General features: G+C 47.8%; 17 non-coding genes across 17 annotated transcripts; all 17 read left to right on the top strand.

The window, feature by feature from the left end:
• Nucleotides 1-583: 583 nt before the first annotated feature.
• Nucleotides 584-774, top strand: LOC142677523 (U2 spliceosomal RNA). The gene has a single exon (XR_012852535.1). It is a non-coding gene; the product is annotated as a U2 spliceosomal RNA (small nuclear RNA).
• Nucleotides 775-2,048: 1,274 nt separating this feature from the next.
• On the top strand, nucleotides 2,049-2,239 carry LOC142677267 (U2 spliceosomal RNA). Its single transcript, XR_012852303.1, has one exon. It is a non-coding gene; the product is annotated as a U2 spliceosomal RNA (small nuclear RNA).
• Nucleotides 2,240-3,502: 1,263 nt separating this feature from the next.
• On the top strand, nucleotides 3,503-3,693 carry LOC142677446 (U2 spliceosomal RNA). Its single transcript, XR_012852465.1, has one exon. It is a non-coding gene; the product is annotated as a U2 spliceosomal RNA (small nuclear RNA).
• A 1,269-nt stretch (nucleotides 3,694-4,962) lies between these two features.
• LOC142677266 (U2 spliceosomal RNA) lies at nucleotides 4,963-5,153 on the top strand. The gene has a single exon (XR_012852302.1). It is a non-coding gene; the product is annotated as a U2 spliceosomal RNA (small nuclear RNA).
• Nucleotides 5,154-6,414: 1,261 nt separating this feature from the next.
• LOC142677265 (U2 spliceosomal RNA) lies at nucleotides 6,415-6,605 on the top strand. Its single transcript, XR_012852301.1, has one exon. It is a non-coding gene; the product is annotated as a U2 spliceosomal RNA (small nuclear RNA).
• A 1,107-nt stretch (nucleotides 6,606-7,712) lies between these two features.
• On the top strand, nucleotides 7,713-7,903 carry LOC142677428 (U2 spliceosomal RNA). The gene has a single exon (XR_012852448.1). It is a non-coding gene; the product is annotated as a U2 spliceosomal RNA (small nuclear RNA).
• Nucleotides 7,904-9,034: 1,131 nt separating this feature from the next.
• On the top strand, nucleotides 9,035-9,225 carry LOC142677263 (U2 spliceosomal RNA). The gene has a single exon (XR_012852299.1). It is a non-coding gene; the product is annotated as a U2 spliceosomal RNA (small nuclear RNA).
• Nucleotides 9,226-10,349: 1,124 nt separating this feature from the next.
• LOC142677382 (U2 spliceosomal RNA) lies at nucleotides 10,350-10,540 on the top strand. The gene has a single exon (XR_012852407.1). It is a non-coding gene; the product is annotated as a U2 spliceosomal RNA (small nuclear RNA).
• Nucleotides 10,541-11,652: 1,112 nt separating this feature from the next.
• Nucleotides 11,653-11,843, top strand: LOC142677262 (U2 spliceosomal RNA). Its single transcript, XR_012852298.1, has one exon. It is a non-coding gene; the product is annotated as a U2 spliceosomal RNA (small nuclear RNA).
• Nucleotides 11,844-12,958: 1,115 nt separating this feature from the next.
• On the top strand, nucleotides 12,959-13,149 carry LOC142677261 (U2 spliceosomal RNA). Its single transcript, XR_012852297.1, has one exon. It is a non-coding gene; the product is annotated as a U2 spliceosomal RNA (small nuclear RNA).
• Nucleotides 13,150-14,273: 1,124 nt separating this feature from the next.
• Nucleotides 14,274-14,464, top strand: LOC142677258 (U2 spliceosomal RNA). Its single transcript, XR_012852296.1, has one exon. It is a non-coding gene; the product is annotated as a U2 spliceosomal RNA (small nuclear RNA).
• Nucleotides 14,465-15,586: 1,122 nt separating this feature from the next.
• On the top strand, nucleotides 15,587-15,777 carry LOC142677365 (U2 spliceosomal RNA). The gene has a single exon (XR_012852392.1). It is a non-coding gene; the product is annotated as a U2 spliceosomal RNA (small nuclear RNA).
• Nucleotides 15,778-16,907: 1,130 nt separating this feature from the next.
• LOC142677257 (U2 spliceosomal RNA) lies at nucleotides 16,908-17,098 on the top strand. The gene has a single exon (XR_012852295.1). It is a non-coding gene; the product is annotated as a U2 spliceosomal RNA (small nuclear RNA).
• Nucleotides 17,099-18,230: 1,132 nt separating this feature from the next.
• LOC142677452 (U2 spliceosomal RNA) lies at nucleotides 18,231-18,421 on the top strand. The gene has a single exon (XR_012852470.1). It is a non-coding gene; the product is annotated as a U2 spliceosomal RNA (small nuclear RNA).
• Nucleotides 18,422-19,543: 1,122 nt separating this feature from the next.
• On the top strand, nucleotides 19,544-19,734 carry LOC142677408 (U2 spliceosomal RNA). Its single transcript, XR_012852431.1, has one exon. It is a non-coding gene; the product is annotated as a U2 spliceosomal RNA (small nuclear RNA).
• Nucleotides 19,735-20,859: 1,125 nt separating this feature from the next.
• On the top strand, nucleotides 20,860-21,050 carry LOC142677256 (U2 spliceosomal RNA). Its single transcript, XR_012852294.1, has one exon. It is a non-coding gene; the product is annotated as a U2 spliceosomal RNA (small nuclear RNA).
• A 1,126-nt stretch (nucleotides 21,051-22,176) lies between these two features.
• LOC142677255 (U2 spliceosomal RNA) lies at nucleotides 22,177-22,367 on the top strand. The gene has a single exon (XR_012852293.1). It is a non-coding gene; the product is annotated as a U2 spliceosomal RNA (small nuclear RNA).
• Nucleotides 22,368-23,558: the final 1,191 nt, after the last annotated feature.

Here is a 23,558-nt window from a genome sequence, read left to right as displayed (position 1 = left end):
AAAAAGACAGCCTGGGGGCCGGCTGTTGCAGTGTTGCCCTCTCAGGCAACACTGAGTGACTGACTGAGCCGCACCGTCTTATATAAAGTTCAGACGGAACTTTGCACGTGTCATAGTGGAGACCTCAGGAGCCAGAGCCAGCTTTCTGACATCATAATGGGGCCTCAGAGATAAAAGCCTGGGCCCAGGCAGTGTTGGTCAGTGCTGCTCAGCAGGCAGCACTGGACTGGATTAAAGCTGATACAAGGTGTGAAAGGAGAAGGGGTGGCAGTGGGCATGCACTTACTGCTGCTGCTGCTGCTGCTGCTGCTGCCAGTGTTTGCACGGCAGGAGGGCATTTGGGCGTTGCCAGGAAGGCGTTTTTATGTCGATTCCTCCTCTTTCAGCACTGCATTGTGGTGCAAGCAAAAGAAGCAAATCCTGTCTTGCTTCCTCTCCGGCCTTTATTCACCTCCCGCTTAGTAGCTGTGAGTGTGTGTGAGCCTGCAGGGCCCCATGGAATTGCCTAGGAGTAGGCTGAATCGCTGCAAGGGGTGAACAGCAGTATTGGGCAGGCTCGGTCAACGCGCGGCCCGTTCGGGTTATCGCTTCTCGGTATTTTGGCTAAGATCAAGTGTAGTATCTGTTCTTATCAGTTTAATATCTGATACGTCCCCTATCTGGGGACCATATATTAAATGGATTTTTAGAACAGGGAGATGGAAATAGAGCTTGCTCTGTCCACTCCACGCATTGACCTGGTATTGCAGTATTTCCAGGACCGGTGCACCCTTTCCTTATGTGTTTACTAAAATCAGATTCCAAAAGTGCTTTTTGTGTTTGCCATTGTTTTTGTCTTTCGGATGGGATCTCCCCTTTTAATCCCATTATTTCAACACCTGTTGGACAATGCATTTGTACAGTCATGTGTGATAATGAGCTAATTTATTAAATGCAATTAATTAATACATTGCCACCTCTTGTTTTGTGTCGTCTGTGTTTCTGTGTTTCTGGCATTTCACATTGGAACAGCTCATTCACCTTCCTTGTCTTCTCTCCGCCCTCCCTCCTAGGTAGGTTAAAGAGCTGCACCTGAGCCAGCCACTGATTGATGCAGCACCATAGTCAAATAGTGGAGTGGAGTAGGGGAACAGCAAACAGCCATTAAAGCAGCCAGCCCGCCCGCCCACCCGTCACAATGGACCTACCTGTGTACACTAGATGGATGTGATGGAATGTACTGTGGTCCCTACATTTCAAGAAGAAGTAAGAATTGCAGTTGCAACAAACCCTTGCTTGCCTACAAAGAGAGCAGCAATTTGGATTTGTTACTATGTTACCTGGAAGAATAACAAACTGTGCAAGGATGGAAGTTGTAGGAGCAAGGAGAACAAGTTGTCTGTAAAGTTGGTGGATGCCTATTTTCCATTTTGCAGTCCCTTGTCTCCCTCTTGTGGCCTCCTGGAGGCAACTAGCTGTGCAAAAAAAGACAGCCTGGGGGCCGGCTGTTGCAGTGTTGCCCTCTCAGGCAACACTGAGTGACTGACTGAGCCGCACTGTCTTATATAAAGTTCAGACGGAACTTTGCACGTGTCATAGTGGAGACCTCAGGAGCCAGAGCCAGCTTTCTGACATCATAATGGGGCCTCAGAGATAAAAGCCTGGGCCCAGGCAGTGTTGGTCAGTGCTGCTCAGCAGGCAGCACTGGACTGGATTAAAGCTGATACAAGGTGTGAAAGGAGAAGGGGTGGCAGTGGGCATGCACTTACTGCTGCTGCTGCTGCTGCTGCTGCTGCTGCCAGTGTTTGCACGGCAGGAGGGCATTTGGGCGTTGCCAGGAAGGCGTTTTTATGTCGATTCCTCCTCTTTCAGCACTGCATTGTGGTGCAAGCAAAAGAAGCAAATCCTGTCTTGCTTCCTCTCCGGCCTTTATTCACCTCCCGCTTAGTAGCTGTGAGTGTGTGTGAGCCTGCAGGGCCCCATGGAATTGCCTAGGAGTAGGCTGAATCGCTGCAAGGGGTGAACAGCAGTATTGGGCAGGCTCGGTCAACGCGCGGCCCGTTCGGGTTATCGCTTCTCGGCCTTTTGGCTAAGATCAAGTGTAGTATCTGTTCTTATCAGTTTAATATCTGATACGTCCCCTATCTGGGGACCATATATTAAATGGATTTTTAGAACAGGGAGATGGAAATAGAGCTTGCTCTGTCCACTCCACGCATTGACCTGGTATTGCAGTATTTCCAGGACCGGTGCACCCTTTCTTTATGTGTTTACTAAAATCAGATTCCAAAAGTGCTTTTTGTGTTTGTCATTGTTTTTGTCTTTCGGATGGGATCTCCCCTTTTAATCCCATTATTTCAACACCTGTTGGACAATGCATTTGTACAGTCATGTGTGATAATGAGCTAATTTATTAAATGCAATTAATTAATACATTGCCACCTCTTGTTTTGTGTCGTCTGTGTTTCTGTGTTTCCGGCATTTCACATTGGAACAGCTCATTCACCTTCCTTGTCTTCTCTCCACCCTCCCTCCTAGGTAGGTTAAAGAGCTGCACCTGAGCCAGCCACTGATTGATGCAGCACCATAGTCAAATAGTGGAGTGGAGTAGGGGAACAGCAAACAGCCATTAAAGCAGCCAGCCCGCCCGCCCGCCCGTCACAATGGACCTACCTGTGTACACTAGATGGATGTGATGGAATGTACTGTGGTCCCTACATTTCAAGAAGAAGTAAGAATTGCAGTTGCAACAAACCCTTGCTTGCCTACAAAGAGAGCAGCAATTTGGATTTGTTACTATGTTACCTGGAAGAATAACAAACTGTGCAAGGATGGAGGTTGTAGGAGCAAGGAGAACAAGTTGTCTGTAAAGTTGGTGGATGCCTATTTTCCATTTTGCTGTCCCTTGTCTCCCTCTTGTGGCCTCCTGGAGGCAACTAGCTGTGCAAAAAAAAGACAGCCTGGGGGCCGGCTGTTGCAGTGTTGCCCTCTCAGGCAACACTGAGTGACTGACTGAGCCGCACCGTCTTATATAAAGTTCAGACGGAACTTTGCACGTGTCATAGTGGAGACCTCAGGAGCCAGAGCCAGCTTTCTGACATCATAATGGGGCCTCAGAGATAAAAGCCTGGGCCCAGGCAGTGTTGGTCAGTGCTGCTCAGCAGGCAGCACTGGACTGGATTAAAGCTGATACAAGGTGTGAAAGGAGAAGGGGTGGCAGTGGGCATGCACTTACTGCTGCTGCTGCTGCTGCCAGTGTTTGCACGGCAGGAGGGCATTTGGGCGTTGCCAGGAAGGCGTTTTTATGTCGATACTTCCTCTTTCAGCACTGCATTGTGGTGCAAGCAAAAGAAGCAAATCCTGTCTTGCTTCCTCTCCGGCCTTTATTCACCTCCCGCTTAGTAGCTGTGAGTGTGTGTGAGCCTGCAGGGCCCCATGGAATTGCCTAGGAGTAGGCTGAATCGCTGCAAGGGGTGAACAGCAGTATTGGGCAGGCTCGGTCAACGCGCGGCCCGTTCGGGTTATCGCTTCTCGGCCTTTTGGCTAAGATCAAGTGTAGTATCTGTTCTTATCAGTTTAATATCTGATACGTCCCCTATCTGGGGACCATATATTAAATGGATTTTTAGAACAGGGAGATGGAAATAGTGCTTGCTCTGTCCACTCCACGCATTGACCTGGTATTGCAGTATTTCCAGGACCGGTGCACCCTTTCCTTATGTGTTTACTAAAATCAGATTCCAAAAGTGCTTTTTGTGTTTGCCATTGTTTTTGTCTTTCGGATGGGATCTCCCCTTTTAATCTCATTATTTCAACACCTGTTGGACAATGCATTTGTACAGTCATGTGTGATAATGAGCTAATTTATTAAATGCAATTAATTAATACATTGCCACCTCTTGTTTTGTGTCGTCTGTGTTTCTGTGTTTCCGGCATTTCACATTGGAACAGCTCATTCACCTTCCTTGTCTTCTCTCCGCCCTCCCTCCTAGGTAGGTTAAAGAGCTGCACCTGAGCCAGCCACTGATTGATGCAGCACCATAGTCAAATAGTGGAGTGGAGTAGGGGAACAGCAAACAGCCATTAAAGCAGCCAGCCCGCCCGCCCGCCCGTCACAATGGACCTACCTGTGTACACTAGATGGATGTGATGGAATGTACTGTGGTCCCTACATTTCAAGAAGAAGTAAGAACTGCAGTTGCAACAAACCCTTGCTTGCCTACAAAGAGAGCAGCAATTTGGATTTGTTACTATGTTACCTGGAAGAATAACAAACTGTGCAAGGATGGAGGTTGTAGGAGCAAGGAGAACAAGTTGTCTGTAAAGTTGGTGGATGCCTATTTTCCATTTTGCAGTCCCTTGTCTCCCTCTTGTGGCCTCCTGGAGGCAACTAGCTGTGCAAAAAAAAGACAGCCTGGGGGCCGGCTGTTGCAGTGTTGCCCTCTCAGGCAACACTGAGTGACTGACTGAGCCGCACCGTCTTATATAAAGTTCAGACGGAACTTTGCACGTGTCATAGTGGAGACCTCAGGAGCCAGAGCCAGCTTTCTGACATCATAATGGGGCCTCAGAGATAAAAGCCTGGGCCCAGGCAGTGTTGGTCAGTGCTGCTCAGCAGGCAGCACTGGACTGGATTAAAGCTGATACAAGGTGTGAAAGGAGAAGGGGTGGCAGTGGGCATGCACTTACTGCTGCTGCTGCTGCTGCTGCTGCCAGTGTTTGCACGGCAGGAGGGCATTTGGGCGTTGCCAGGAAGGCGTTTTTATGTCGATTCCTCCTCTTTCAGCACTGCATTGTGGTGCAAGCAAAAGAAGCAAATCCTGTCTTGCTTCCTCTCCGGTCTTTATTCACCTCCCGCTTAGTAGCTGTGAGTGTGTGTGAGCCTGCAGGGCCCCATGGAATTGCCTAGGAGTAGGCTGAATCGCTGCAAGGGGTGAACAGCAGTATTGGGCAGGCTCGGTCAACGCGCGGCCCGTTCGGGTTATCGCTTCTCGGCCTTTTGGCTAAGATCAAGTGTAGTATCTGTTCTTATCAGTTTAATATCTGATACGTCCCCTATCTGGGGACCATATATTAAATGGATTTTTAGAACAGGGAGATGGAAATAGAGCTTGCTCTGTCCACTCCACGCATTGACCTGGTATTGCAGTATTTCCAGGACCGGTGCACCCTTTCCTTATGTGTTTACTAAAATCAGATTCCAAAAGTGCTTTTTGTGTTTGCCATTGTTTTTGTCTTTCGGATGGGATCTCCCCTTTTAATCCCATTATTTCAACACCTGTTGGACAATGCATTTGTACAGTCATGTGTGATAATGAGCTAATTTATTAAATGCAATTAATTAATACATTGCCACCTCTTGTTTTGTGTCGTCTGTGTTTCTGTGTTTCCGGCATTTCACATTGGAACAGCTCATTCACCTTCCTTGTCTTCTCTCCGCCCTCCCTCCTAGGTAGGTTAAAGAGCTGCACCTGAGCCAGCCACTGATTGATGCAGCACCATAGTCAAATAGTGGAGTGGAGTAGGGGAACAGCAAACAGCCATTAAAGCAGCCAGCCCGCCCGCCCGCCCGTCACAATGGACCTACCTGTGTACACTAGATGGATGTGATGGAATGTACTGTGGTCCCTACATTTCAAGAAGAAGTAAGAATTGCAGTTGCAACAAACCCTTGCTTGCCTACAAAGAGAGCAGCAATTTGGATTTGTTACTATGTTACCTGGAAGAATAACAAACTGTGCAAGGATGGAGGTTGTAGGAGCAAGGAGAACAAGTTGTCTGTAAAGTTGGTGGATGCCTATTTTCCATTTTGCAGTCCCTTGTCTCCCTCTTGTGGCCTCCTGGAGGCAACTAGCTGTGCAAAAAAAAGACAGCCTGGGGGCCGGCTGTTGCAGTGTTGCCCTCTCAGGCAACACTGAGTGACTGACTGAGCCGCACCGTCTTATATAAAGTTCAGACGGAACTTTGCACGTGTCATAGTGGAGACCTCAGAAGCCAGAGCCAGCTTTGTGACATCATAATGGGGCCTCAGAGATAAAAGCCTGGGCCCAGGCAGTGTTGGTCAGTGCTGCTCAGCAGGCAGCACTGGACTGGATTAAAGCTGATACAAGGTGTGAAAGGAGAAGGGGTGGCAGTGGGCATGCACTTACTGCTGCTGCTGCTGCTGCTGCCAGTGTTTGCACGGCAGGAGGGCATTTGGGCGTTGCCAGGAAGGCGTTTTTATGTCCTCCTCTTTCAGCACTGCATTGTGGTGCAAGCAAAATAAGCAAATCCTGTCTTGCTTCCTCTCCGGCCTTTATTCACCTCCCGCTTAGTAGCTGTGAGTGTGTGTGAGCCTGCAGGGCCCCATGGAATTGCCTAGGAGTAGGCTGAATCGCTGCAAGGGGTGAACAGCAGTATTGGGCAGGCTCGGTCAACGCGCGGCCCGTTCGGGTTATCGCTTCTCGGCCTTTTGGCTAAGATCAAGTGTAGTATCTGTTCTTATCAGTTTAATATCTGATACGTCCCCTATCTGGGGACCATATATTAAATGGATTTTTAGAACAGGGAGATGGAAATAGAGCTTGCTCTGTCCACTCCACGCATTGACCTGGTATTGCAGTATTTCCAGGACCGGTGCACCCTTTCCTTATGTGTTTACTAAAATCAGATTCCAAAAGTGCTTTTTGTGTTTGCCATTGTTTTTGTCTTTCGGATGGGATCTCCCCTTTTAATCCCATTATTTCAACACCTGTTGGACAATGCATTTGTACAGTCATGTGTGATAATAAGCTAATTTATTAAATGCAATTAATTAATACATTGCCACCTCTTGTTTTGTGTCGTCTGTGTTTCTGTGTTTCCGGCATTTCACATTGGAACAGCTCATTCACCTTCCTTGTCTTCTCTCCGCCCTCCCTCCTAGGTAGGTTAAAGAGCTGCACCTGAGCAAGCCACTGATTGATGCAGCACCATAGTCAAATAGTGGAGTGGAGTAGGGGAACAGCAAACAGCCATTAAAGCAGCCAGCCCGCCCGCCCGTCACAATGGACCTACCTGTGTACACTAGATGGATGTGATGGAATGTACTGTGGTCCCTACATTTCAAGAAGAAGTAAGAATTGCAGTTGCAACAAACCCTTGCTTGCCTACAAAGAGAGCAGCAATTTGGATTTGTTACTATGTTACCTGGAAGAATAACAAACTGTGCAAGGATGGAGGTTGTAGGAGCAAGGAGAACAAGTTGTCTGTAAAGTTGGTGGATGCCTATTTTCCATTTTGCAGTCCCTTGTCTCCCTCTTGTGGCCTCCTGGAGGCAACTAGCTGTGCAAAAAAAGACAGCCTGGGGGCCGGCTGTTGCAGTGTTGCCCTCTCAGGCAACACTGAGTGACTGACTGAGCCGCACCGTCTTATATAAAGTTCAGACGGAACTTTGCACGTGTCATAGTGGAGACCTCAGGAGCCAGAGCCAGCTTTCTGACATCATAATGGGGCCTCAGAGATAAAAGCCTGGGCCCAGGCAGTGTTGGTCAGTGCTGCTCAGCAGGCAGCACTGGACTGGATTAAAGCTGATACAAGGTGTGAAAGGAGAAGGGGTGGCAGTGGGCATGCACTTACTGCTGCTGCTGCCAGTGTTTGCACGGCAGGAGGGCATTTGGGCGTTGCCAGGAAGGCGTTTTTATGTCGATTCCTCCTCTTTCAGCACTGCATTGTGGTGCAAGCAAAAGAAGCAAAACGCGCGGCACGTTCGGGTTATCGCTTCTCGGCCTTTTGGCTAAGATCAAGTGTAGTATCTGTTCTTATCAGTTTAATATCTGATACGTCCCCTATCTGGGGACCATATATTAAATGGATTTTTAGAACAGGGAGATGGAAACAGAGCTTGCTCTGTTCACTCCACGCATTGACCTGGTATTGCAGTATTTCCAGGACCGGTGCACCCTTTCCTTATGTGTTTACTAAAATCAGATTCCAAAAGTGCTTTTTGTGTTTGCCATTGTTTTTGTCTTTCGGATGGGATCTCCCCTTTTAATCCCATTATTTCAACACCTGTTGGACAATGCATTTGTACAGTCATGTGTGATAATGAGCTAATTTATTAAATGCAATTAATTAATACATTGCCACCTCTTGTTTTGTGTCGTCTGTGTTTCTGTGTTTCCGGCATTTCACATTGGAACAGCTCATTCACCTTCCTTGTCTTCTCTCCGCCCTCCCTCCTAGGTAGGTTAAAGAGCTGCACCTGAGCCAGCCACTGATTGATGCAGCACCATAGTCAAATAGTGGAGTGGAGTAGGGGAACAGCAAACAGCCATTAAAGCAGCCAGCCCGCCCGCCCGCCCGCCCGTCACAATGGACCTACCTGTGTACACTAGATGGATGTGATGGAATGTACTGTGGTCCCTACATTTCAAGAAGAAGTAAGAATTGCAGTTGCAACAAACCCTTGCTTGCCTACAAAGAGAGCAGCAATTTGGATTTGTTACTATGTTACCTGGAAGAATAACAAACTGTGCAAGGATGGAGGTTGTAGGAGCAAGGAGAACAAGTTGTCTGTAAAGTTGGTGGATGCCTATTTTCCATTTTTCAGTCCCTTGTCTCCCTCTTGTGGCCTCCTGGAGGCAACTAGCTGTGCAAAAAAAAGACAGCCTGGGGGCCGGCTGTTGCAGTGTTGCCCTCTCAGGCAACACTGAGTGACTGACTGAGCCGCACCGTCTTATATAAAGTTCAGACGGAACTTTGCACGTGTCATAGTGGAGACCTCAGGAGCCAGAGCCAGCTTTCTGACATCATAATGGGGCCTCAGAGATAAAAGCCTGGGCCCAGGCAGTGTTGGTCAGTGCTGCTCAGCAGGCAGCACTGGACTGGATTAAAGCTGATACAAGGTGTGAAAGGAGAAGGGGTGGCAGTGGGCATGCACTTACTGCTGCTGCTGCTGCTGCTGCTGCTGCCAGTGTTTGCACGGCAGGAGGGCATTTGGGCGTTGCCAGGAACACGTTTTTATGTCGATTCCTCCTCTTTCAGCACTGCATTGTGGTGCAAGCAAAAGAAGCAAAACGCGCGGCACGTTCGGGTTATCGCTTCTCGGCCTTTTGGCTAAGATCAAGTGTAGTATCTGTTCTTATCAGTTTAATATCTGATACGTCCCCTATCTGGGGACCATATATTAAATGGATTTTTAGAACAGGGAGATGGAAATAGAGCTTGCTCTGTCCACTCCACGCATTGACCTGGTATTGCAGTATTTCCAGGACCGGTGCACCCTTTCCTTATGTGTTTACTAAAATCAGATTCCAAAAGTGCTTTTTGTGTTTGCCATTGTTTTTGTCTTTCGGATGGGATCTCCCCTTTTAATCCCATTATTTCAACACCTGTTGGACAATGCATTTGTACAGTCATGTGTGATAATGAGCTAATTTATTAAATGCAATTAATTAATACATTGCCACCTCTTGTTTTGTGTCGTCTGTGTTTCTGTGTTTCCGGCATTTCACATTGGAACAGCTCATTCACCTTCCTTGTCTTCTCTCCGCCCTCCCTCCTAGGTAGGTTAAAGAGCTGCACCTGAGCCAGCCACTGATTGATGCAGCACCATAGTCAAATAGTGGAGTGGAGTAGGGGAACAGCAAACAGACATTAAAGCAGCCAGCCCGCCCGCCCGCCCGTCACAATGGACCTACCTGTGTACACTAGATGGATGTGATGGAATGTACTGTGGTCCCTACATTTCAAGAAGAAGTAAGAATTGCAGTTGCAACAAACCCTTGCTTGCCTACAAAGAGAGCAGCAATTTGGATTTGTTACTATGTTACCTGGAAGAATAACAAACTGTGCAAGGATGGAGGTTGTAGGAGCAAGGAGAACAAGTTGTCTGTAAAGTTGGTGGATGCCTATTTTCCATTTTGCAGTCCCTTGTCTCCCTCTTGTGGCCTCCTGGAGGCAACTAGCTGTGCAAAAAAAAGACAGCCTGGGGGCCGGCTGTTGCAGTGTTGCCCTCTCAGGCAACACTGAGTGACTGACTGAGCCGCACCGTCTTATATAAAGTTCAGACGGAACTTTGCACGTGTCATAGTGGAGACCTCAGGAGCAAGAGCCAGCTTTCTGACATCATAATGGGGCCTCAGAGATAAAAGCCTGGGTCCAGGCAGTGTTGGTCAGTGCTGCTCAGCAGGCAGCACTGGACTGGATTAAAGCTGATACAAGGTGTGAAAGGAGAAGGGGTGGCAGTGGGCATGCACTTACTGCTGCTGCTGCTGTTGCTGCTGCCAGTGTTTGCACGGCAGGAGGGCATTTGGGCGTTGCCAGGAAGGCGTTTTTATGTCGATTCCTCCTCTTTCAGCACTGCATTGTGGTGCAAGCAAAAGAAGCAAAACGCGCGGCACGTTCGGGTTATCGCTTCTCGGCCTTTTGGCTAAGATCAAGTGTAGTATCTGTTCTTATCAGTTTAATATCTGATACGTCCCCTATCTGGGGACCATATATTAAATGGATTTTTAAAACAGGGAGATGGAAATAGAGCTTGCTCTGTCCACTCCACGCATTGACCTGGTATTGCAGTATTTCCAGGACCGGTGCACCCTTTCCTTATGTGTTTACTAAAATCAGATTCCAAAAGTGCTTTTTGTGTTTGCCATTGTTTTTGTCTTTCGGATGGGATCTCCCCGTTTAATCCCATTATTTCAACACCTGTTGGACAATGCATTTGTACAGTCATGTGTGATAATGAGCTAATTTATTAAATGCAATTAATTAATACATTGCCACCTCTTGTTTTGTGTCGTCTGTGTTTCTGTGTTTCCGGCATTTCACATTGGAACAGCTCATTCACCTTCCTTGTCTTCTCTCCGCCCTCCCTCCTAGGTAGGTTAAAGAGCTGCACCTGAGCCAGCCACTGATTGATGCAGCACCATAGTCAAATAGTGGAGTGGAGTAGGGGAACAGCAAACAGCCATTAAAGCAGCCAGCCCGCCCGCCCGCCCGTCACAATGGACCTACCTGTGTACACTAGATGGATGTGATGGAATGTACTGTGGTCCCTACATTTCAAGAAGAAGTAAGAATTGCAGTTGCAACAAACCCTTGCTTGCCTACAAAGAGAGCAGCAATTTGGATTTGTTACTATGTTACCTGGAAGAATAACAAACTGTGCAAGGATGGAGGTTGTAGGAGCAAGGAGAACAAGTTGTCTGTAAAGTTGGTGGATGCCTATTTTCCATTTTGCAGTCCCTTGTCTCCCTCTTGTGGCCTCCTGGAGGCAACTAGCTGTGCAAAAAAAAGACAGCCTGGGGGCCGGCTGTTGCAGTGTTGCCCTCTCAGGCAACACTGAGTGACTGACTGAGCCGCACCGTCTTATATAAAGTTCAGACGGAACTTTGCACGTGTCATAGTGGAGACCTCAGGAGCCAGAGCCAGCTTTCTGACATCATAATGGGGCCTCAGAGATAAAAGCCTGGGCCCAGGCAGTGTTGGTCAGTGCTGCTCAGCAGGCAGCACTGGACTGGATTAAAGCTGATACAAGGTGTGAAAGGAGAAGGGGTGGCAGTGGGCATGCACTTACTGCTGCTGCTGCCAGTGTTTGCACGGCAGGAGGGCATTTGGGCGTTGCCAGGAACACGTTTTTATGTCGATTCCTCCTCTTTCAGCACTGCATTGTGGTGCAAGCAAAAGAAGCAAAACGCGCGGCACGTTCGGGTTATCGCTTCTCGGCCTTTTGGCTAAGATCAAGTGTAGTATCTGTTCTTATCAGTTTAATATCTGATACGTCCCCTATCTGGGGACCATATATTAAATGGATTTTTAGAACAGGGAGATGGAAATAGAGCTTGCTCTGTCCACTCCACGCATTGACCTGGTATTGCAGTATTTCCAGGACCGGTGCACCCTTTCCTTATGTGTTTACTAAAATCAGATTCCAAAAGTGCTTTTTGTGTTTGCCATTGTTTTTGTCTTTCGGATGGGATCTCCCCTTTTAATCCCATTATTTCAACACCTGTTGGACAATGCATTTGTACAGTCATGTGTGATAATGAGCTAATTTATTAAATGCAATTAATTAATACATTGCCACCTCTTGTTTTGTGTCGTCTGTGTTTCTGTGTTTCCGGCATTTCACATTGGAACAGCTCATTCACCTTCCTTGTCTTCTCTCCGCCCTCCCTCCTAGGTAGGTTAAAGAGCTGCACCTGAGCCAGCCACTGATTGATGCAGCACCATAGTCAAATAGTGGAGTGGAGTAGGGGAACAGCAAACAGCCATTAAAGCAGCCAGCCCGCCCGCCCGCCCGTCACAATGGACCTACCTGTGTACACTAGATGGATGTGATGGAATGTACTGTGGTCCCTACATTTCAAGAAGAAGTAAGAATTGCAGTTGCAACAAACCCTTGCTTGCCTACAAAGAGAGCAGCAATTTGGATTTGTTACTATGTTACCTGGAAGAATAACAAACTGTGCAAGGATGGAGGTTGTAGGAGCAAGGAGAACAAGTTGTCTGTAAAGTTGGTGGATGCCTATTTTCCATTTTGCAGTCCCTTGTCTCCCACTTGTGGCCTCCTGGAGGCAACTAGCTGTGCAAAAAAAAGACAGCCTGGGGGCCGGCTGTTGCAGTGTTGCCCTCTCAGGCAACACTGAGTGACTGACTGAGCCGCACCGTCTTATATAAAGTTCAGACGGAACTTTGCACGTGTCATAGTGGAGACCTCAGGAGCCAGAGCCAGCTTTCTGACATCATAATGGGGCCTCAGAGATAAAAGCCTGGGCCCAGGCAGTGTTGGTCAGTGCTGCTCAGCAGGCAGCACTGGACTGGATTAAAGCTGATACAAGGTGTGAAAGGAGAAGGGGTGGCAGTGGGCATGCACTTACTGCTGCTGCTGCTGCCAGTGTTTGCACGGCAGGAGGGCATTTGGGCGTTGCCAGGAACGCGTTTTTATGTCGATTCCTCCTCTTTCAGCACTGCATTGTGGTGCAAGCAAAAGAAGCAAAACGCGCGGCACGTTCGGGTTATCGCTTCTCGGCCTTTTGGCTAAGATCAAGTGTAGTATCTGTTCTTATCAGTTTAATATCTGATACGTCCCCTATCTGGGGACCATATATTAAATGGATTTTTAGAACAGGGAGATGGAAATAGAGCTTGCTCTGTCCACTCCACGCATTGACCTGGTATTGCAGTATTTCCAGGACCGGTGCACCCTTTCCTTATGTGTTTACTAAAATCAGATTCCAAAAGTGCTTTTTGTGTTTGCCATTGTTTTTGTCTTTCGGATGGGATCTCCCCTTTTAATCCCATTATTTCAACACCTGTTGGACAATGCATTTGTACAGTCATGTGTGATAATGAGCTAATTTATTAAATGCAATTAATTAATACATTGCCACCTCTTGTTTTGTGTCGTCTGTGTTTCTGTGTTTCCGGCATTTCACATTGGAACAGCTCATTCACCTTCCTTGTCTTCTCTCCGCCCTCCCTCCTAGGTAGGTTAAAGAGCTGCACCTGAGCCAGCCACTGATTGATGCAGCACCATAGTCAAATAGTGGAGTGGAGTAGGGGAACAGCAAACAGACATTAAAGCAGCCAGCCCGCCCGCCCGCCCGTCACAATGGACCTACCTGTGTACACTAGATGGATGTGATGGAATGTACTGTGGTCCCTACATTTCAAGAAGAAGTAAGAATTGCAGTTGCAACAAACCCTTGCTTGCCTACAAAGAGAGCAGCAATTTGGATTTGTTACTATGTTACCTGGAAGAATAACAAACTGTGCAAGGATGGAGGTTGTAGGAGCAAGGAGAACAAGTTGTCTGTAAAGTTGGTGGATGCCTATTTTCCATTTTGCAGTCCCTTGTCTCCCTCTTGTGGCCTCCTGGAGGCAACTAGCTGTGCAAAAAAAAGACAGCCTGGGGGCCGGCTGTTGCAGTGTTGCCCTCTCAGGCAACACTGAGTGACTGACTGAGCCGCACCGTCGTATATAAAGTTCAGACGGAACTTTGCACGTGTCATAGTGGAGACCTCAGGAGCCAGAGCCAGCTTTCTGACATCATAATGGGGCCTCAGAGATAAAAGCCTGGGTCCAGGCAGTGTTGGTCAGTGCTGCTCAGCAGGCAGCACTGGACTGGATTAAAGCTGATACAAGGTGTGAAAGGAGAAGGGGTGGCAGTGGGCATGCACTTACTGCTGCTGCTGCTGCTGCTGCTGCCAGTGTTTGCACGGCAGGAGGGCATTTGGGCGTTGCCAGGAAGGCGTTTTTATGTCGATTCCTCCTCTTTCAGCACTGCATTGTGGTGCAAGCAAAAGAAGCAAAACGCGCGGCACGTTCGGGTTATCGCTTCTCGGCCTTTTGGCTAAGATCAAGTGTAGTATCTGTTCTTATCAGTTTAATATCTGATACGTCCCCTATCTGGGGACCATATATTAAATGGATTTTTAGAACAGGGAGATGGAAATAGAGCTTGCTCTGTCCACTCCACGCATTGACCTGGTATTGCAGTATTTCCAGGACCGGTGCACCCTTTCCTTATGTGTTTACTAAAATCAGATTCCAAAAGTGCTTTTTGTGTTTGCCATTGTTTTTGTCTTTCGGATGGGATCTCCCCTTTTAATCCCATTATTTCAACACCTGTTGGACAATGCATTTGTACAGTCATGTGTGATAATGAGCTAATTTATTAAATGCAATTAATTAATACATTGCCACCTCTTGTTTTGTGTCGTCTTTGTTTCTGTGTTTCCGGCATTTCACATTGGAACAGCTCATTCACCTTCCTTGTCTTCTCTCCGCCCTCCCTCCTAGGTAGGTTAAAGAGCTGCACCTGAGCCAGCCACTGATTGATGCAGCACCATAGTCAAATAGTGGAGTGGAGTAGGGGAACAGCAAACAGCCATTAAAGCAGCCAGCCCGCCCGCCCGCCCGCCCGTCACAATGGACCTACCTGTGTACACTAGATGGATGTGATGGAATGTACTGTGGTCCCTACATTTCAAGAAGAAGTAAGAATTGCAGTTGCAACAAACCCTTGCTTGCCTACAAAGAGAGCAGCAATTTGGATTTGTTACTATGTTACCTGGAAGAATAACAAACTGTGCAAGGATGGAGGTTGTAGGAGCAAGGAGAACAAGTTGTCTGTAAAGTTGGTGGATGCCTATTTTCCATTTTGCAGTCCCTTGTCTCCCTCTTGTGGCCTCCTGGAGGCAACTAGCTGTGCAAAAAAAAGACAGCCTGGGGGCCGGCTGTTGCAGTGTTGCCCTCTCAGGCAACACTGAGTGACTGACTGAGCCGCACCGTCTTATATAAAGTTCAGACTGAACTTTGCACGTGTCATAGTGGAGACCTCAGGAGCCAGAGCCAGCTTTCTGACATCATAATGGGGCCTCAGAGATAAAAGCCTGGGCCCAGGCAGTGTTGGTCAGTGCTGCTCAGCAGGCAGCACTGGACTGGATTAAAGCTGATACAAGGTGTGAAAGGAGAAGGGGTGGCAGTGGGCATGCACTTACTGCTGCTGCTGCTGCTGCCAGTGTTTGCACGGCAGGAGGGCATTTGGGCGTTGCCAGGAAGGCGTTTTTATGTCGATTCCTCCTCTTTCAGCACTGCATTGTGGTGCAAGCAAAAGAAGCAAAACGCGTGGCACGTTCGGGTTATCGCTTCTCGGCCTTTTGGCTAAGATCAAGTGTAGTATCTGTTCTTATCAGTTTAATATCTGATACGTCCCCTAACTGGGGACCATATATTAAATGGATTTTTAGAACAGGGAGATGGAAATAGAGCTTGCTCTGTCCACTCCACGCATTGACCTGGTATTGCAGTATTTCCAGGACCGGTGCACCCTTTCCTTATGTGTTTACTAAAATCAGATTCCAAAAGTGCTTTTTGTGTTTGCCATTGTTTTTGTCTTTCGGATGGGATCTCCCCTTTTAATCCCATTATTTCAACACCTGTTGGACAATGCATTTGTACAGTCATGTGTGATAATGAGCTAATTTATTAAATGCAATTAATTAATACATTGCCACCTCTTGTTTTGTGTCGTCTGTGTTTCTGTGTTTCCGGCATTTCACATTGGAACAGCTCATTCACCTTCCTTGTCTTCTCTCCGCCCTCCCTCCTAGGTAGGTTAAAGAGCTGCACCTGAGCCAGCCACTGATTGATGCAGCACCATAGTCAAATAGTGGAGTGGAGTAGGGGAACAGCAAACAGCCATTAAAGCAGCCAGCCCGCCCGCCCGCCTGTCACAATGGACCTACCTGTGTACACTAGATGGATGTGATGGAATGTACTGTGGTCCCTACATTTCAAGAAGAAGTAAGAATTGCAGTTGCAACAAACCCTTGCTTGCCTACAAAGAGAGCAGCAATTTGGATTTGTTACTATGTTACCTGGAAGAATAACAAACTGTGCAAGGATGGAGGTTGTAGGAGCAAGGAGAACAAGTTGTCTGTAAAGTTGGTGGATGCCTATTTTCCATTTTGCAGTCCCTTGTCTCCCTCTTGTGGCCTCCTGGAGGCAACTAGCTGTGCAAAAAAAAGACAGCCTGGGGGCCGGCTGTTGCAGTGTTGCCCTCTCAGGCAACACTGAGTGACTGACTGAGCCGCACCGTCTTATATAAAGTTCAGACGGAACTTTGCACGTGTCATAGTGGAGACCTCAGGAGCCAGAGCCAGCTTTCTGACATCATAATGGGGCCTCAGAGATAAAAGCCTGGGCCCAGGCAGTGTTGGTCAGTGCTGCTCAGCAGGCAGCACTGGACTGGATTAAAGCTGATACAAGGTGTGAAAGGAGAAGGGGTGGCAGTGGGCATGCACTTACTGCTGCTGCTGCTGCTGCTGCTGCTGCTGCCAGTGTTTGCACGGCAGGAGGGCATTTGGGCGTTGCCAGGAAGGCGTTTTTATGTCGATTCCTCCTCTTTCAGCACTGCATTGTGGTGCAAGCAAAAGAAGCAAAACGCGCGGCACGTTCGGGTTATCGCTTCTCGGCCTTTTGGCTAAGATCAAGTGTAGTATCTGTTCTTATCAGTTTAATATCTGATACGTCCCCTATCTGGGGACCATATATTAAATGGATTTTTAGAACAGGGAGATGGAAATAGAGCTTGCTCTGTCCACTCCACGCATTGACCTGGTATTGCAGTATTTCCAGGACCGGTGCACCCTTTCCTTATGTGTTTACTAAAATCAGATTCCAAAAGTGCTTTTTGTGTTTGCCATTGTTTTTGTCTTTCGGATGGGATCTCCCCTTTTAATCCCATTATTTCAACACCTGTTGGACAATGCATTTGTACAGTCATGTGTGATAATGAGCTAATTTATTAAATGCAATTAATTAATACATTGCCACCTCTTGTTTTGTGTCGTCTGTGTTTCTGTGTTTCCGGCATTTCACATTGGAACAGCTCATTCACCTTCCTTGTCTTCTCTCCGCCCTCCCTCCTAGGTAGGTTAAAGAGCTGCACCTGAGCCAGCCACTGATTGATGCAGCACCATAGTCAAATAGTGGAGTGGAGTAGGGGAACAGCAAACAGCCATTAAAGCAGCCAGCCCGCCCGCCCGCCCGCCGCCCGTCACAATGGACCTACCTGTGTACACTAGATGGATGTGATGGAATGTACTGTGGTCCCTACATTTCAAGAAGAAGTAAGAATTGCAGTTGCAACAAACCCTTGCTTGCCTACAAAGAGAGCAGCAATTTGGATTTGTTACTATGTTACCTGGAAGAATAACAAACTGTGCAAGGATGGAGGTTGTAGGAGCAAGGAGAACAAGTTGTCTGTAAAGTTGGTGGATGCCTATTTTCCATTTTGCTGTCCCTTGTCTCCCTCTTGTGGCCTCCTGGAGGCAACTAGCTGTGCAAAAAAAAAGACAGCCTGGGGGCCGGCTGTTGCAGTGTTGCCCTCTCAGGCAACACTGAGTGACTGACTGAGCCGCACCGTCTTATATAAAGTTCAGACGGAACTTTGCACGTGTCATAGTGGAGACCTCAGGAGCCAGAGCCAGCTTTCTGACATCATAATGGGGCCTCAGAGATAAAAGCCTGGGCCCAGGCAGTGTTGGTCAGTGCTGCTCAGCAGGCAGCACTGGACTGGATTAAAGCTGATACAAGGTGTGAAAGGAGAAGGGGTGGCAGTGGGCATGCACTTACTGCTGCTGCTGCTGCTGCTGCTGCCAGTGTTTGCACGGCAGGAGGGCATTTGGGCGTTGCCAGGAAGGCGTTTTTATGTCGATTCCTCCTCTTTCAGCACTGCATTGTGGTGCAAGCAAAAGAAGCAAAACGCGCGGCACGTTCGGGTTATCGCTTCTCGGCCTTTTGGCTAAGATCAAGTGTAGTATCTGTTCTTATCAGTTTAATATCTGATACGTCCCCTATCTGGGGACCATATATTAAATGGATTTTTAGAACAGGGAGATGGAAATAGAGCTTGCTCTGTCCACCCCACGCATTGACCTGGTATTGCAGTATTTCCAGGACCGGTGCACCCTTTCCTTATGTGTTTACTAAAATCAGATTCCAAAAGTGCTTTTTGTGTTTGCCATTGTTTTTGTCTTTCGGATGGGATCTCCCCTTTTAATCCCATTATTTCAACACCTGTTGGACAATGCATTTGTACAGTCATGTGTGATAATGAGCTAATTTATTAAATGCAATTAATTAATACATTGCCACCTCTTGTTTTGTGTCATCTGTGTTTCTGTGTTTCCGGCATTTCACATTGGAACAGCTCATTCACCTTCCTTGTCTTCTCTCCGCCCTCCCTCCTAGGTAGGTTAAAGAGCTGCACCTGAGCCAGCCACTGATTGATGCAGCACCATAGTCAAATAGTGGAGTGGAGTAGGGGAACAGCAAACAGCCATTAAAGCAGCCAGCCCGCCCGCCCGCCCGCCCGCCCGTCACAATGGACCTACCTGTGTACACTAGATGGATGTGATGGAATGTACTGTGGTCCCTACATTTCAAGAAGAAGTAAGAATTGCAGTTGCAACAAACCCTTGCTTGCCTACAAAGAGAGCAGCAATTTGGATTTGTTACTATGTTACCTGGAAGAATAACAAACTGTGCAAGGATGGAGGTTGTAGGAGCAAGGAGAACAAGTTGTCTGTAAAGTTGGTGGATGCCTATTTTCCATTTTGCAGTCCCTTGTCTCCCTCTTGTGGCCTCCTGGAGGCAACTAGCTGTGCAAAAAAAAGACAGCCTGGGGGCCGGCTGTTGCAGTGTTGCCCTCTCAGGCAACACTGAGTGACTGACTGAGCCGCACCGTCTTATATAAAGTTCAGACGGAACTTTGCACGTGTCATAGTGGAGACCTCAGGAGCCAGAGCCAGCTTTCTGACATCATAATGGGGCCTCAGAGATAAAAGCCTGGGCCTAGGCAGTGTTGGTCAGTGCTGCTCAGCAGGCAGCACTGGACTGGATTAAAGCTGATACAAGGTGTGAAAGGAGAAGGGGTGGCAGTGGGCATGCACTACTGCTGCTGCTGCTGCCAGTGTTTGCACGGCAGGAGGGCATTTGGGCGTTGCCAGGAAGGCGTTTTTATGTCGATTCCTCCTCTTTCAGCACTGCATTGTGGTGCAAGCAAAAGAAGCAAAACGCGCGGCACGTTCGGGTTATCGCTTCTCGGCCTTTTGGCTAAGATCAAGTGTAGTATCTGTTCTTATCAGTTTAATATCTGATACGTCCCCTATCTGGGGACCATATATTAAATGGATTTTTAGAACAGGGAGATGGAAATAGAGCTTGCTCTGTCCACTCCACGCATTGACCTGGTATTGCAGTATTTCCAGGACCGGTGCACCGTTTCCTTATGTGTTTACTAAAATCAGATTCCAAAAGTGCTTTTTGTGTTTGCCATTGTTTTTGTCTTTCGGATGGGATCTCCCCTTTTAATCCGATTATTTCAACACCTGTTGGACAATGCATTTGTACAGTCATGTGTGATAATGAGCTAATTTATTAAATGCAATTAATTAATTAATACATTGCCACCTCTTGTTTTGTGTCGTCTGTGTTTCTGTGTTTCCGGCATTTCACATTGGAACAGCTCATTCACCTTCCTTGTCTTCTCTCCGCCCTCCCTCCTAGGTAGGTTAAAGAGCTGCACCTGAGCCAGCCACTGATTGATGCAGCACCATAGTCAAATAGTGGAGTGGAGTAGGGGAACAGCAAACAGCCATTAAAGCAGCCAGCCCGCCCGCCCGCCCGTCACAATGGACCTACCTGTGTACACTAGATGGATGTGATGGAATGTACTGTGGTCCCTACATTTCAAGAAGAAGTAAGAATTGCAGTTGCAACAAACCCTTGCTTGCCTACAAAGAGAGCAGCAATTTGGATTTGTTACTATGTTACCTGGAAGAATAACAAACTGTGCAAGGATGGAGGTTGTAGGAGCAAGGAGAACAAGTTGTCTGTAAAGTTGGTGGATGCCTATTTTCCATTTTGCAGTCCCTTGTCTCCCTCTTGTGGCCTCCTGGAGGCAACTAGCTGTGCAAAAAAAAGACAGCCTGGGGGCCGGCTGTTGCAGTGTTGCCCTCTCAGGCAACACTGAGTGACTGACTGAGCCGCACCGTCTTATATAAAGTTCAGACGGAACTTTGCACGTGTCATAGTGGAGACCTCAGGAGCCAGAGCCAGCTTTCTGACATCATAATGGGGCCTCAGAGATAAAAGCCTGGGCCCAGGCAGTGTTGGTCAGTGCTGCTCAGCAGGCAGCACTGGACTGGATTAAAGCTGATACAAGGTGTGAAAGGAGAAGGGGTGGCAGTGGGCATGCACTTACTGCTGCTGCTGCTGCTGCTGCCAGTGTTTGCACGGCAGGAGGGCATTTGGGCGTTGCCAGGAAGGCGTTTTTATGTCGATTCCTCCTCTTTCAGCACTGCATTGTGGTGCAAGCAAAAGAAGCAAAACGCGCGGCACGTTCGGGTTATCGCTTCTCGGCCTTTTGGCTAAGATCAAGTGTAGTATCTGTTCTTATCAGTTTAATATCTGATACGTCCCCTATCTGGGGACCATATATTAAATGGATTTTTAGAACAGGGAGATGGAAATAGAGCTTGCTCTGTCCACTCCACGCATTGACCTGGTATTGCAGTATTTCCAGGACCGGTGCACCCTTTCCTTATGTGTTTACTAAAATCAGATTCCAAAAGTGCTTTTTGTGTTTGCCATTGTTTTTGTCTTTCGGATGGGATCTCCCCTTTTAATCCCATTATTTCAACACCTGTTGGACAATGCATTTGTACAGTCATGTGTGATAATGAGCTAATTTATTAAATGCAATTAATTAATACATTGCCACCTCTTGTTTTGTGTCGTCTGTGTTTCTGTGTTTCCGGCATTTCACATTGGAACAGCTCATTCACCTTCCTTGTCTTCTCTCCGCCCTCCCTCCTAGGTAGGTTAAAGAGCTGCACCTGAGCCAGCCACTGATTGATGCAGCACCATAGTCAAATAGTGGAGTGGAGTAGGGGAACAGCAAACAGCCATTAAAGCAGCAAGCCCGCCCGCCCGCCCGCCCGCCCGTCACAATGGACCTACCTGTGTACACTAGATGGATGTGATGGAATGTACTGTGGTCCCTACATTTCAAGAAGAAGTAAGAATTGCAGTTGCAACAAACCCTTGCTTGCCTACAAAGAGAGCAGCAATTTGGATTTGTTACTATGTTACCTGGAAGAATAACAAACTGTGCAAGGATGGAGGTTGTAGGAGCAAGGAGAACAAGTTGTCTGTAAAGTTGGTGGATGCCTATTTTCCATTTTGCTGTCCCTTGTCTCCCTCTTGTGGCCTCCTGGAGGCAACTAGCTGTGCAAAAAAAAGACAGCCTGGGGGCCGGCTGTTGCAGTGTTGCCCTCTCAGGCAACACTGAGTGACTGACTGAGCCGCACCGTCTTATATAAAGTTCAGACGGAACTTTGCACGTGTCATAGTGGAGACCTCAGGAGCCAGAGCCAGCTTTCTGACATCATAATGGGGCCTCAGAGATAAAAGCCTGGGCCCAGGCAGTGTTGGTCAGTGCTGCTCAGCAGGCAGCACTGGACTGGATTAAAGCTGATACAAGGTGTGAAAGGAGAAGGGGTGGCAGTGGGCATGCACTTACTGCTGCTGCTGCTGCTGCCAGTGTTTGCACGGCAGGAGGGCATTTGGGCGTTGCCAGGAAGGCGTTTTTATGTCGATTCCTCCTCTTTCAGCACTGCATTGTGGTGCAAGCAAAAGAAGCAAAACGCGCGGCACGTTCGGGTTATCGCTTCTCGGCCTTTTGGCTAAGATCAAGTGTAGTATCTGTTCTTATCAGTTTAATATCTGATACGTCCCCTATCTGGGGACCATATATTAAATGGATTTTTAGAACAGGGAGATGGAAATAGAGCTTGCTCTGTCCACTCCACGCATTGACCTGGTATTGCAGTATTTCCAGGACCGGTGCACCCTTTCCTTATGTGTTTACTAAAATCAGATTCCAAAAGTGCTTTTTGTGTTTGCCATTGTTTTTGTCTTTCGGATGGGATCTCCCCTTTTAATCCCATTATTTCAACACCTGTTGGACAATGCATTTGTACAGTCATGTGTGATAATGAGCTAATTTATTAAATGCAATTAATTAATACATTGCCACCTCTTGTTTTGTGTCGTCTGTGTTTCTGTGTTTCCGGCATTTCACATTGGAACAGCTCATTCACCTTCCTTGTCTTCTCTCCGCCCTCCCTCCTAGGTAGGTTAAAGAGCTGCACCTGAGCCAGCCACTGATTGATGCAGCACCATAGTCAAATAGTGGAGTGGAGTAGGGGAACAGCAAACAGCCATTAAAGCAGCCAGCCCGCCCGCCCGCCCGTCACAATGGACCTACCTGTGTACACTAGATGGATGTGATGGAATGTACTGTGGTCCCTACATTTCAAGAAGAAGTAAGAATTGCAGTTGCAACAAACCCTTGCTTGCCTACAAAGAGAGCAGCAATTTGGATTTGTTACTATGTTACCTGGAAGAATAGCAAACTGTGCAAGGATGGAGGTTGTAGGAGCAAGGAGAACAAGTTGTCTGTAAAGTTGGTGGATGCCTATTTTCCATTTTGCAGTCCCTTGTCTCCCTCTTGTGGCCTCCTGGAGGCAACTAGCTGTGCAAAAAAAAGACAGCCTGGGGGCCGGCTGTTGCAGTGTTGCCCTCTCAGGCAACACTGAGTGACTGACTGAGCCGCACCGTCTTATATAAAGTTCAGACGGAACTTTGCACGTGTCATAGTGGAGACCTCAGGAGCCAGAGCCAGCTTTCTGACATCATAATGGGGCCTCAGAGATAAAAGCCTGGGCCCAGGCAGTGTTGGTCAGTGCTGCTCAGCAGGCAGCACTGGACTGGATTAAAGCTGATACAAGGTGTGAAAGGAGAAGGGGTGGCAGTGGGCATGCACTTACTGCTGCTGCTGCTGCTGCTGCTGCCAGTGTTTGCACGGCAGGAGGGCATTTGGGCGTTGCCAGGAAGGCGTTTTTATGTCGATTCCTCCTCTTTCAGCACTGCATTGTGGTGCAAGCAAAAGAAGCAAATCCTGTCTTGCTTCCTCTTCGGCCTTTATTCACCTCCCGCTTAGTAGCTGTGAGTGTGTGTGAGCCTGCAGGGCCCCATGGAATTGC

This window comes from Rhinoderma darwinii (assembly GCF_050947455.1).
Source record: "Rhinoderma darwinii isolate aRhiDar2 chromosome 2 unlocalized genomic scaffold, aRhiDar2.hap1 SUPER_2_unloc_31, whole genome shotgun sequence".
NCBI lineage: Eukaryota > Metazoa > Chordata > Amphibia > Anura > Rhinodermatidae > Rhinoderma > Rhinoderma darwinii.
This window is presented reverse-complemented; position numbering and strand designations above follow the sequence as displayed.